Below are 13,568 nucleotides of genomic sequence, written 5' to 3'. Positions count from 1 at the left end.
AGAGACGCCATATCTTGCTGCGTGTTTGCCCGCGGAAACCAGCTTTATTGTAGCCTAACTGGCTGAATGACTGACACCAGAGAAACATCTGTATATCAATCATGAAGAATCTATTTTATCATATAACATCAGTTTATGACATGCGCTGTTGCTTTTGAAATCCAATAGCTGCACAAGCCAACAGATGCTCCCCTAACAGAGCCTGGAAATAAAGTGTGGCTGACTTATCTCCCAACCCCCCACCCCCCACTGCCATCACATTGCAATGAGATACATCTCACCATTTGGCCATTAAGCCAGGTAAGGTATGGAAAGGAGGTGATTCATATTGTGATTGCAGCAGTGCCCTCCATGACTCTTTCAGAAGGGTAGAGATGGCCAGAGAAGGCCCCAGAGCTGCGATCATCCCCCCGGCTCTGCGGAGCTGTGTGTGTGTGTGTGTGTGTGTGTCTAAATTTACTCCCCCCTCCCCAAGCATCCCGGCACATCACGTTGGGATTCTATTACTCTCCTGCGTCCCTGCATACAGATAGTCATGTGAAAGCCGGCCACAGGCCTCCGTGGCTGGCAGTGCCCTTCCTGCCCCTGCATTCAGCATTCAGTCCAGTTAATTCCGTTCGTCTCTACCCAGCTGCCCAATCGCTCTCTCACACTTTCTCTGTCTCTTTATCTCCACTCTTTCCTCGCCCATTCTCGCCCCTTCTATGGCTTGACTCTCGAATACCCCCCCTTCTCAACCTCACTCCCCTCCAATTACAGCTCATCTCATCCTGAGAGCATGGGTCAGTGGTGGACAAGCTTAGGACTGAGACTGATGGTGGGTAACGGAGAGGGGGAGAATGAACCCCGGCCAAATGGGGATCAATAAGGAGACAGGACTGAAGGATGGCTCCTGTTATGGGCAGAGAGGTGGTGGAGGATGGGGGTGAAGAAATGCCACCGCTCCCACATCAGGTCAGATCACATGTTTGATATCCCAGTACGTCTCCTCCATCGGTGGAGTGCTGTCAGCAGCGTGACACGAGGCTAGAATATACACTTCGGTGATGGTCCACAGGCATGAGGATAAGTTGCCCTGTTGGAAATCACTCTCCTGACTAACCAAGTGGTAGGCTGACGTTGCAGGGCTGATCCAGCATGCAGCTCATCAGTTCTTACTTGGCCATGTATGAGAGTGTTAGTCGTTGAGCCTGAAATAGACTGACATGCGTCAATGAGGGCAATGGAGTCATTAGCTATTCCTTTTGAACAGCCAGCTCACTCTGACTGAGCAATACACAGGGGTAAGCACAGATTTCTGAAGCCAGCTTATGCAAATCACATAAACAGGTTCAACCCATCCCAGGTCGAAATGCAAGGGAAGGAACAGATAAAGAAATAGAGCATAAGAGGAGGAAAAAAAATACAGAAAGAGATTTTGTTTTTGGAGGAGAAAAACAGCCAATGCTTTGCACCATGCAGTCATTCTGCAGACATGACCATAAAGCATGCTGCAAACTCCCCTCCTACCCATCCAAGCAGTCCATGACATCTTCACTCCCTCATGTGCACACACTTCAGGGTCACACTGACCTCTAGTGGTGTGGACAAGAACACAAGTCTGATGACTGCAGGTCAGGGCTGAGAGATAATTTGTCCTCTAAGTCATTTCATCAGAAAATTGATTTTAAGTCAGTGACACTGGTTTGTACCTCTCAGGTGATCCGGATAAATGGCCGCTGGGAACAGCTTGTTTTAACACCATGTGAACTGCAGTCCCAACCTGCCTGCTTTCCAATTATCCACTAGTGAACACCTCTCCTTCATTCTCTCTCCATCCCTCCTAGTCTCTCTCCCTTTCCTCCCTCCTCCCTCTGTGTCTCTCCTCAGATACCTTTGGAAATTTTCGATTTGAACACTATTGAATTCTGGGGCAGCCCTAACACAAAACCCTGACAGACCTTTAGACTGCTCAATTGAGTGGGGAGGAATCAAAGTGTGACCCCTCCTTTCTGTTGTTTAATGGACTTAGAGTGCATTGCTAGCAGAGCATCAAGGGTTGGATCAAATCTTAAATCGAATTTCTTCAGACACACTGTCCATAAAATAAGAGTTTCCTTATTTAACTCTGCAAGCTGTTTTACCTTTGCAATTGTGCCTGTATTCTAGTGCAGCGCTGCATGCTGTATAGTAGGATGTTTCAAAAACTGCTAAAATACAGTTGATCATGTGGAAGAGGCACAGTACACTGAAAAGAAGTATAGGCCATTAGGTATGCCGGGAAAATCCATTCATGTTATATAGCTCAAAATTCACTAGATGGCGCACACTGCAAGGAAACATGTTCATCAGTGCTGTTGTTCCTTCAACATTAATATTACTAATAACGCTACAAGTAATCACCTAATTCATGTCTTGACACTGAATAAATATAGAGAACACAATACCCACAATGCAAAGGGTGCAGTATATGGTTTTTATCTCTCTGACATTATTTGATGTTTAGAATATATATCTACAATATATTTAAATCTGCCCTTTTAAATCGGTCTTTGACTAGTGCACATCAATATGGCTGCTACACAATATGTGATAAGGTTGTCATGGTATTCTGGTTAGGACACCGTCTCCCCGACTCAGCTTGCAGCCCTATTACTATCAAAGCTAACAGAAAATGTGGGCATAATTATGTTAGAATGGGAGAGCTGATCAGAGGCTATGTTATAGTGATTTGTTGAATGATTCAGAGCAGAAACTTCCTCCTCAACCCTGATTAAAGACAGTTGCTTCTTCAGCATCCATTTGTAATTTAAGTAGGACTATTATTATTCTTTATGGGAGTTCCCTGTTTGTCTCGCTGGAGCCTCGCAGCAATATGTAACATAGGACAGGCCTTTAATTATGAGCTTTCTGCTGCACCTTCTCTCCAATGTCAGCTTCAATTAAGCTCATGTCATTGGTATACATTGGCGAGATGACTAGGATTCAACACTGACTGCTACAATCCATCAGTTCTGCTGCTATACCATGGTATTTTAAGCATATGCAGTTGAGACACACACAGTGCTAGATAGCGGAGTCATTAGGTCATGGTTAGCATGACTCACAATACTACTAGTGACAGGCAGTTAGCTTGCAGGAGGCTCAGTGACAGTCAGCATGAATATTAATCCTCTCTCTCTCTACCACCGTGAGATAGAGACAGAGAGAGAGGGAGGGAAAGCGGGAGAGAAATGCTCGTAGGCATTGTTAAGAGCTCCCCACTAGCCACTAAAACGTCACTCATCAGTGACTCTGGGGGCTTTTGTATGCTATTCGGGTCCTCACAGGAGACCGAGCCTAAATGTTGAACAACCACAACTGGCACACAAGCAGTGAGAGAAAGTTTCGAGAGGCAGAGTTTGGACGAGCTACTGCTTTTAGCTCACTTGATTTCGACAGATAATGAATAAAGCCCAGTCATTACGATGTGGGCTAGCCGGTGCTGCAGCGAGTTTATGCAGGCAACAATGGATTAAAAAAGTTTTGGAAAGGTTTTAGTGAAAGTAATGTCTAGTGTAGCACTCATCTATATGAGGAGACATCACTGACCATGATAACTTTACGAGAAAGTTTCCTCAATTTTAATGCATCCCATTTATTTTTTCTTCTACATGTTCGTTCTCTTTCTTTTATCGCTCCTGCTTTAGCTCTTTAATCTCCCCATAAATGGTTTTTGAAACCTATAGCCACAAACACACTTTCCAATTGGAGTCAACGCTGCAGAGGGCACTTGAAGGACAAACCACTGCTGCTGCAGAGGGAGAGAAAGATAATCAGTCATTTGATAAGACCAAAATTAGCAGGAGCAGCGGTGGAAGATTAATACCTGCTCATCTATGTCCATTCTGAGAGCTCATTAGACACACGTGAAGATATGGAATTATAAATTACATATATTATTATCATCTAGAGTTGCTGGTAGAGAGCCACTGTAAATATTTCAATGGAAGGTAGCCGGAAAGGGACAGTGAGGAGTTTTAGAATTAGGTAAATGTATCTAAATAAATCTTGTTTTGAACCATTTTGATGCTCTCAGTGTCCTAAAACTGACCACAGTATAGTAAAAGGAGTGTGATTGCTTGTGGATCATCATTACAAGTTAAAAACTCAATTTTACGAGAAACATGTGGTATATTTGCCAAATGTATCAAAATGGAAAGAAATGTGTGTTTGTCCATTGGTTTATCACTGGGGGTTCAGAGTAATATATAGACAAATAAAAATGTAAATATCCAATTCCAGAGGAATAAAGATACAACCTTCCATTCAAGGTTGACATGTATGAGTTTCTACAGGCCAAAAACATTCCTGTAGCAAGGTCAAAAGACCTTTGAGATGAATTAAAATGACATAAATTACCTTTGACAAGCAATTTAAAATCACAGAAACACCTTTGACATTAAACCACAACAGAACCACACATGTACCACCATCTAATTCCTACTTTCAAAGATCAAACTGAAATATTGCCTCAGAAACAGGCTTCGTGATACACTGATGTATCTTTTGTAAAACCAAACAACAAAAAAAAGTCAACATTTGCAATATCAGTTATAGTTTGATTAAAGGCCAGGATCCACTTTGAACCCATTTGACCCTGCCAAAGCAAGGGTGTTGTGTTGTGGTCTGCTAACAGAGCCATCAAACGCAGAGACTGGGGAGCCGTGCTGTGAAGCGCAGTGAAGCAGAGCCTTGATGTTTTTACAGAAAGAACATTACTGGGGCTGTGAAATACAGTGCCCTTTTCCCTCTCCTTCAACCTCCGTTTCCTTCATCCTCCCCCTCTCCCACTCCCCCTTTCCTCTCTCAGAGTTTACTGTGTACTGAGTGGTGTTGACTGAAACCCCTCAACTCCTTTTGTTTCAGCTAAGCCTGCTACTCTTTATACTGAAAGCCAGAAGACATCCTCACCAAAGTCACAGACTGAAAAAACAGCTTGTGTTAGAATAAACAGAAAACCGTTACATAAAATGAATAATTCAGGAACGAAAATGTTCTGCATGCTGGTGATTAAAATGAATGGCAGTTATGAACATTAACGCCACTACCTTGCCTTTATCTTTGTTATAATCAGTGTTAACTGTTCTACACCCGGTTCAGCTATACGGTCTCACTCAACAGTTTAGCTGTGTTTGATTGCTAGTTTATAAACTTCAGCAACCATGTCGAGCACTGACAAACTGAAGGCAGCGAAGTACAGTTGAACCAGATGCAATGCAGGTGGTGACAGGCAGAATGTGATGAAGAGATGAAGAGCGGACGCTAACCAGCTGTGCACCATATAGGGACGCTCCAAACAATGATGTACTGATCACTATCATCATATTCTTTACAAATGATTCAATCATACATAGTGTTACACAATTATTTTCGAAATATTATTAAAATTGCAAGTGCAATATCCAAATCATGGAAGCTGCAATTTTTTGATGGAGGTAAAATGTGTGACAAATGAATTATTATACATACATTATAATGAAAACTGTAGTACTGCAAAAATGCCCTGACCAACAATTCTTGTTCTCCAGCTGTAAGAAAACATGTTTGTTTGGTATACACCCCAACAGCTGTCATATCATCATGATTTTAATAGCTTTTTTCAGTGGAAATTTTTACCATTTTGTTCAGCCATAATCAACCTTTGCCAGTTGAAAGTTTTCAATCAGATATCAAACATATGGAACTAATCCAGAGTGCTTCTTGCACAATACATGCCTTAAGGTCTCCCAGCTAAGGTTTCACAAAATTCAGCCTATTTCTTTATCTTCATTTCACCAATATTGGAATAACGTGTTCAAAGTCTCACTTGTTCATGGCACAGAATGAAACCTGAGCTGCAAGCACAGATAGTGATTGAACAAGGACACTTTCACGTAAAGGAACACAGAGCAGCAGGCAGTATAAACACTTGTAAGCACACACAAACCACTGAAGATGTACACTTTAGATTCCAGCTACACTACTAGATGTAGTTAAAGTAAAACATTGAATTGGCAGAATGAGATAAAGAGGATTTCCCTCATTAGACCAATTGAGGGAGTGAGACAATTTAAACTGCAGAGTGAAGGAATTCAGACTAAATTTAAAGAACAGACTATTAAGTCTTGTCCTATTGGACCGCTTTACAGGAAAAAAACAGTGAGCAGAATTGGAAAAGCAAAGTGATTACAGGCGACCAAAAAAGCTTCTCTTGAAGCTGAGCATCTACCCTGCCTTACAGGGATTTATAGTGACAACCTTGGGCTATTAATTTCCCTTTTTTCCTTCCAGAAAAGGCCTGTCCAGACCAACCAGTCTCCATGGACGACCTCCTTTATTATTACCCAGAGCTGACTGAGGGCCCAGATGTTACTGCCATTGAACTGAAATAGAAAAGAGCAACGTTCTGCAGCTGCAGCCGTCTAGGAAGCTTTTCTCTGCATTGTAGATGGTCGATGGGAACTGTCTTACCTCTGCAGCCTGCTTCCATTTGTCACCCACAGCCCTTTGCTGCATGTCTTCCCCTCTCTCTCTCTCTCTCTCTCCCCCCACTTCCCTGTCCTGTCAACTATAAGCCTAAAAAGTAAAGGCATTGCCAGTTACCGTGCTTCTGACTGCAGAACCCACAGTGCCTGCCAGAGGTCGCTGCCACACTGCACAGTCCACCGCCACTACTGACCGAGTAAGCAGAAGCCACTGAGCCTGATTATGATCAAAGTCTTTGACCTGAGCTCAGAACATTTAAGTTTTTTAGTTTTTAGAGCAAAGGACCCTTAGAGGCTTCACTGCTGCTTACTAGTGACGGGGTACTTCGTCTTGAACAGCGTGACCCAGAATGAAAGGCAGCAGCCAGCTTTCACACTCGGTGCTGGCTGGCACCTGGTTGCGCCTGTTTTACATGGATAGGCATGATCCAGAGTGCTCTTTTATTCATGTTAGTACACCTCGTTCAGTCTCAGGATGGCAGCATGAAAGAGGTTAGAAGCTTATGTCAATTTCCGCTTTAGCCTGTGCGAATCTAATTTGAGTAACCAGAAAAATGGAAGCAACCTGTAGGCTATGATGTGATGCTATGAAGTACACCAGTCGTGCAATAAATTATACTCCATATTGAAATGTTCTCTGACTGTTTAAATGACTACTTTAGTTGTTTTTATGTCAACTCAGGTCCATGATGAATTTTGTACTGGAAGGTATTTTACTGAGGTGTTTCTAATATATCACCGATTAGGTGTTGCAAATATACATTATTAATGGGGTCTTTGTGAATCGCCGTGGAATCAAATAAATGCTACTGTTGTAGCAGATACATAGCTCCCAGCTCCGGAAGTTAAGGCACGAGTCAATCAATGGCCACTGTTGATCCTTACCAGTTGAAGCGAGACAATCAAATGAGTTTTTCTAACCAGAGGCTGTTTAAGCTGAAGTTCAGGGCCCGATCTATGCGAGGATAACACATAAAATGACTGTGCTTTGGCTGAATCAAAACACTTTCTATCCTGCAGCTTTCTATCTGTGCTGCTGGTGTGTGCTTCCACACACACTCAAGTGTGTGTCTCTGCGAACACAATATAGCTTAGAGCTAAACTGCACTGATCAAACACCACTGGACAAAACCGATATACGGATACAAACAGTCTTACAGTGGACCGTTATTCAAACAGTTGCACCATTTACAAAGAAACAGTTAGCTACTTGCAATATTATCTTTGCATATTTCACACAAGCATAAACACGTACTCCACAAACTGTGATACATACCTTAGTGTGCTGAAATATAAGCGATGTAGAGCCACTGTTGCTGTGTTACGGTGTGAGCAGCAATATCATGTGTAGTAAGGGAAATTACATTTCATGACCAATAATGGTTAGGGAACTCTTTTTTGACATATGAGAGTGAAATGGCTCTTAAAGATAAACAGACTTAAAGAAGCAGGTCACTGATTTCTGGTATTCATTATTCTGGCTGGCACTCAGTGACCGTAGTGACCACAAAATTCTGGCTGCTTTTCCATGTGTGCCCTTACGGTCCAACATAATTTATGCCTATAACCAATTACTGGTATAGGCAACGCTGGAGGTCATGCAAGTTATGTCCTTAAGATTTAAGGCATAGGGTTCATGTGTGAGCATATGTGTGTATGCATAAGGGGCTTTTTCCTGTAGTCAGGACAGGAAGCCCACCCATACCAGAGCAGCAAGTCAGCTCTGAACAATCTGTAATCTAGACCCAGGAGCGTGTTTCCCGGAAGGTCTGTTGTCTATTCTATTACAACACCCTTGAGCAAACTGGGAAATACCCACAGCAATCCACTATCGGGAACCAATGCTGTGCCCATTCTCTCTTATTCCTTATTACGTCTTAATTTTGGGAATTTCCTGACTTCAACCTTATGAGTGCATCCATTCTTGATTCTCACAAACTTGTGTTAAAGGAAGTGACCCAAAGGAAAAAGGGTTCATTAACACCACTTGAGAGAAATCTTTTGCAAACAAACAATCACTTAGCCGTGATTGCAGTTTGATAGGGTAAAGACAGAATTAGGCCATCTCGAGGCTGGAACTAGAAAACCAAGTGGGGTGGAACATGGCGTAATTTCTCACCGGCTCAGATGTGGTTGGAAACAGAGGCAGTGGGCTCTCCGGCTCGCCTGTGACAGCCTGTCAAACAGAGGAGAAGAAAAACAGGGACTGAGAACGACTCCTTAGATTAAAATCAACTGCTAATTGTAAAAATTCACAGACCCATAGTGGCACACACAGCTAAAAAGTGGGGTGTTAAAAGGTAGATAATTGGGAAAATGACAGAGCTACGTGACAATTATAAACAGTTACGTGAGCTTGTCAACGACAGAGTGGAATAGTGAAAGCTTTTCAACATAACAGCAGCCTTGACCACAAAACAACTGTCAGTGGTTGATATGGATATTTGCACCCTCATTTGCATTAAAAACACGTCTATCAAACACAATGCTATAACACGCAGAAAGCCCATACACAGCCTCCTTCCTCAGGAGGCAAGCCCATTAGTACTGACCACAAATTTAGCATCTGGACAGATCTTTGCCATTGGAGATGACAGTCAGGAAAATTATAGTCCATCCCATAGCACTTACCAAGCATCCAAATGATGCTATTTCAGACCACTATGCATATGACTAACAGTCAAAAGATCAAATGGTCCAACTGCCCGATAATCATAGACAGACAACTATTTAAGGCATGCTAAGATGAGTAAATCACAGTGTTTTTCATATTAGATGACTTATAATGAGCGTAGCAGGAAGCTGCGTTCAGGAATCAGTGTCTATGTGGAAACTGCAGGTTGACAGTGCAGACGAGACTAATCTGTCCTATGAGCTCACACTAAACCACAGACCACGGGCCACTGTCTGATGTGACAGGCTCTGCACCAGACAGCCACTCCATCGGCTTTCTTGTGGAACTCTCTTCCACACAATGTCAGCTAGTCCAAAACCAGAGCCAGCGGTCTCTGAAGCTGCCGAGCGTGTCTACAACCTGCAGGCTTTCCACTTGCATTACTCATTGAGTTTCTGGTCAGGCACCACAAAGCCAGGGTAGGTGCGCCACTCACACAACATTTTGCCTGCCGAGCTCTGCTGTAAGACAGATGACTGGAAAGAATTGTGGAAGGACAGAAAATAGAATAAAGAGGAAGAAGAAGGGAGCATAAGAGGTAAATCAAAAATAAGGGCGAACGCAGGGAAAAAATAAAACAAGGACTGAATATTAGCTTGACACACAGCATCTACTTACTCAGTTTTCTGGTCGCTTTTGCCAAATGCAAAGTCAACAAATCATTAGTTTTAATTTTATGTTGTGACTTTAAGACTATAAGCTTGTGGGGTCCATTAATAAGACCAGGAACTGACATTTCCCCTATGCATTTCCAATCTTCCATGTATGATAAAAAATGGTTTCATTCTCCCGAAGAATAAAGAGGATATTACACTCGCGCTGCTTTTGTTTTTGGAGCCAGTACTTAGCAGACCTCTAAAAACAACATCTAATCTAGAACCTGTAAGTTGATTCATTAGGGGCCGCAGGAGGGAAAAATCTATCCACGACCTGAATTACTGCTCGAGTCAATGAAACGTGACTCTACAATCCACAGCACCATGCTGATATTTTCTCCCTTTGCCGGCGGATTAACACACTATCTGGGATATCTGGTGTTGAGGACTGAAGTATCAAAGGAATCGTGTGTGAAGTCAAACATCTGAAACAGCCTCTTCAGATGATGACAAGTGAAAGGCAAAAAAACCTGCCCTCAGGCCATGTACTGTAAATGTTCACTTGATGGAAGTTTGGCATTCACATTGAAATGTGTGATGCGTCTTTTGAGCTACAGAACGTCTAAACTAAAGGTTCACCGTGAGTCGTGTCAAAGCTCGCTATAATTACACCATGTGCAAATCACACATGAGTAGAGCCTTCGCCACCTGGATATCAATGCCTGCCTTTTAAGCTGCATCTATACTAATTATTTCTGAATATTTCATGGAACACTTGACATAACAGTTTGACATGGGTACGCTTGTGAAGTTGGATTGATTTCATAATACTAACAGCACTCTGGAGGAAATTCTGATCCCCTAGCTCTCAGCGTAAAATGGGTACAATGTGCAGGTCTGTGGGATATCCCCTTGAGGTTTTTTCTGCTTGGATAATGGCGGGAGCGTGAGAAGCTCCTTCAGCATATTCTTAGTACTGCCTCTCCCTCCTTGCCTCTCCTTTCTCCCCTCTCTAGATCCCAGGGGGCCTGCCTCTGTTTTAGGCATTGCACATCAATCTTTTACTTTTTAATTTCTCTGTGACACTGGAATCTGCCAACAAGATTTCCAAACCTCTTAAAGAAAAAGTAAAAAGAACTGAAACTGAATATCACTATCTTGTTCTGCTCTTTATACAGATGTAAGAAAGGATCTAAAACTACAAAATAAATAGGATGAGTGTTATGTAGGTTTATTATCTATCCGATTTGTCATTTATTCAGTGGACAGAACATCTGATCACATGACCATGGGCTTTAGGAAACTGTGATGGGCATTTTCACAATTTTCTAACATTTCATAGACTAACAAAATCGATTAATCAAGAAAACAATCAGCAGACTAAACAATAAAGGAAACAGCTGCAGTGATTACACATGCATTTATCAATAAAAATGGTAAAGTACAGGGAAACAGTAACCACAGGAAAATATAGTGGCGTCTTCTTTAAACCTATATTCCCTTTCCTCCATTTAGACTATAAATACAATTAGAGTAAATCTGGTTGAGGTCTGTTCTGTAGCCACTGTGTTTATTTTTTTCTCCAATCTACAGAACTACCTGCATCCCAGCCTGCCTGAATCCCTATGTGCCCCCTGGCTTGCCTGCACATCTTTAGGTTATTAGGACTGAAATTTTACCCTGAGTAAGCGCTGCAGTGCGGCCAGACAGCTCTGTAGCCTCAGGAGTGGTCCATGTTCCAAACAGGAAGACTGAATCAGGCGAGATAAAACTCTATTTATATTCTCCCAGGCAGGCATCCTGATCACATCACCAAATATGATCATAGGAAGAGCTACTGTATATATGGGGTATGTGATGTCATGCGTAATAGCCATAAATGCAATTTGTGAAATAATCAGTATTCAACAATACCAATCAGTGTGTGTTGTGCAAGACGGAGAGCTACAAAGGAAGCACAAAACATTGATTTATATTCAAGCAGCAGTTAGAGTTTCCCCAAGTAGCCAGGCATTCCATTTTAATGACACACAGTCATTGCCAAGAGAAGGGGCTTGAACACACACACACACACACACACACACACACACACACACACACACACACACACACACACACACAAAAACACACAGCTTTGGATGCACACCAACACAAATGTTGTGGTGATCAATCACTGAAAGGATTCGGCAGCTTTAAGCACTCACATTGAGCGGCATGCAACTTACATCAATAATTGGGAACTTTCTTTACATAAATAATTGATCTTGATCCTGCAAGTGCAACCACAGGAATAAGATTACTAACTTTAGGTGCTACACTTGCGTCTCTGAACATATGGCCTTTTGGATCACATGCTACTGTGGTTATACTTACATACTCAGCTTGTCTAATACAGCCACGGGTATGTGAGGGAGTAAAAAAAAACACAAGAGGGGGGGTCACAGGTCAGGCTGTTGAACAGGAAATACCTAATTGATGCCTGGAGCCACTCATGACCTCTGGAAGAAACAACAGTCCTGTCAGCCTCAAGATACACTGACATTACAGTGATGGTGATGCTGGTTGGTCCATTTGAACTTCTCACTTTAAATAGCCTCTGTCATACCGGTGCGTCGCTCAGCGCTACATTGGCCTGCTGTGACACTACAATGTTTCCATCAAGGCCTTCAGGACCAAACTGCTGTTCAGCAAGGTCCAAGCAGCGAGAAGAGAACATAACTGCTGTTACTGATCAACACACCTGCCAAAGTGCTTACCGGCTGGTCTAGACATCTGCTTAGTAACACACTGTGCAACTGTGCATATGGGGACAATAATGACGAGTATGTTTGGTACCTGATTACATTTTAGAAATATATCAAGGAAAAAAAACATGTCCTGACAGTTTCTTGTAGTTTTGATCCAGATGTGTGATTATTTACAATTTGAACTGTATCAGAGTAGGGCTGTCCTTTTATATTCCAAATTCAAAAATGTTAAATAATAATTGAAGTGAAATGACCTGTTTAAATTTAAAATTTGCAGTCTATAAGCACAACAGACTGTATCAACCTGTTTTTGCTTAAGGTCCAGCAGAGAGCGCTGCACTATCCGCTTGACCTATGGCCCTGTTGACCTGTCAGTAAACTAAGCTAGTAACGTTATGTTGTTTACTACGAAAATGGAAGACACTAGTGAGCAAAGCATGGAGCGGACAACTGCGACACCAAAGCATCTACTAACTGCTGGCTAACGTTGGCGGGGGAGCGGAGGCACCACAGACAAGAGGACCTCATCGGACAGCCACTATTCAGCACACTCAGCTTCAGCAGGCCCCTTGCCATAAGCTCGTAAAAATGCCATCACCACTAAGATTGCAAGATTTATATGCGAGGATATGGTTCCATTGGTGTGGTCTGGGCGAATGTCTTATCCTTTAGTACATTTCTTTTCGAAAATGATTATTTGTGCCAATTCAGATTCATTAGAACTTGATTTTTTTTAAGTGACAGCCCTAGGGCAGAGCAGACCAATTAGCAGGGGATTGACTTATTGATTGACAAATCAAATATATTAACAAATAATAACCAGCTGTTTAAAAAAAAAGATTTGTTGACAGATTGTGAGTGTTGAGTGTTTTTCTTTTCCTCTTCTGACCGTGTCGCAAGCAACTTCATTAATGCAAGCTTTTTTATTAGCTTCTGCTGCCTTATTGTCAACAACTTTGACTCAATGGCTTCGTGACTCAATAACATGGAAATGCACCCACATGTTTGTTTGTGTTCCACAGTCAATGATTAAATAGTTTTGGTGGCTTATGATGATTATTAACTG

The 13,568-nt window shown here is 42.2% G+C and overlaps 1 protein-coding gene across 2 annotated transcripts in view; it reads right to left on the bottom strand.

Annotated features, from left to right (window-relative positions):
• Positions 1-13,568, bottom strand: part of tspan9a (tetraspanin 9a) — a 159,506-nt gene that overhangs the window by 132,166 nt on the left and 13,772 nt on the right. Inside the window, exon 2 of one of the 2 annotated variants that reach the window (XM_051381503.1) lies at positions 8,605-8,661. The exons of the other annotated variant lie outside the window; for it this stretch is intronic. The gene's annotated coding sequence lies outside the window, so the exon portion shown is untranslated. The remainder of the gene's footprint in view (positions 1-8,604; positions 8,662-13,568) is intronic. 2 annotated transcript variants of the gene reach the window in all.

Source organism: Dicentrarchus labrax, unplaced genomic scaffold (assembly GCF_905237075.1).
Source record: "Dicentrarchus labrax unplaced genomic scaffold, dlabrax2021, whole genome shotgun sequence".
NCBI classification, from domain to species: domain Eukaryota; kingdom Metazoa; phylum Chordata; class Actinopteri; family Moronidae; genus Dicentrarchus; species Dicentrarchus labrax.
Note: the sequence above shows the minus strand (reverse complement) of the source record. Positions and strands in the feature narration are given on the sequence as shown.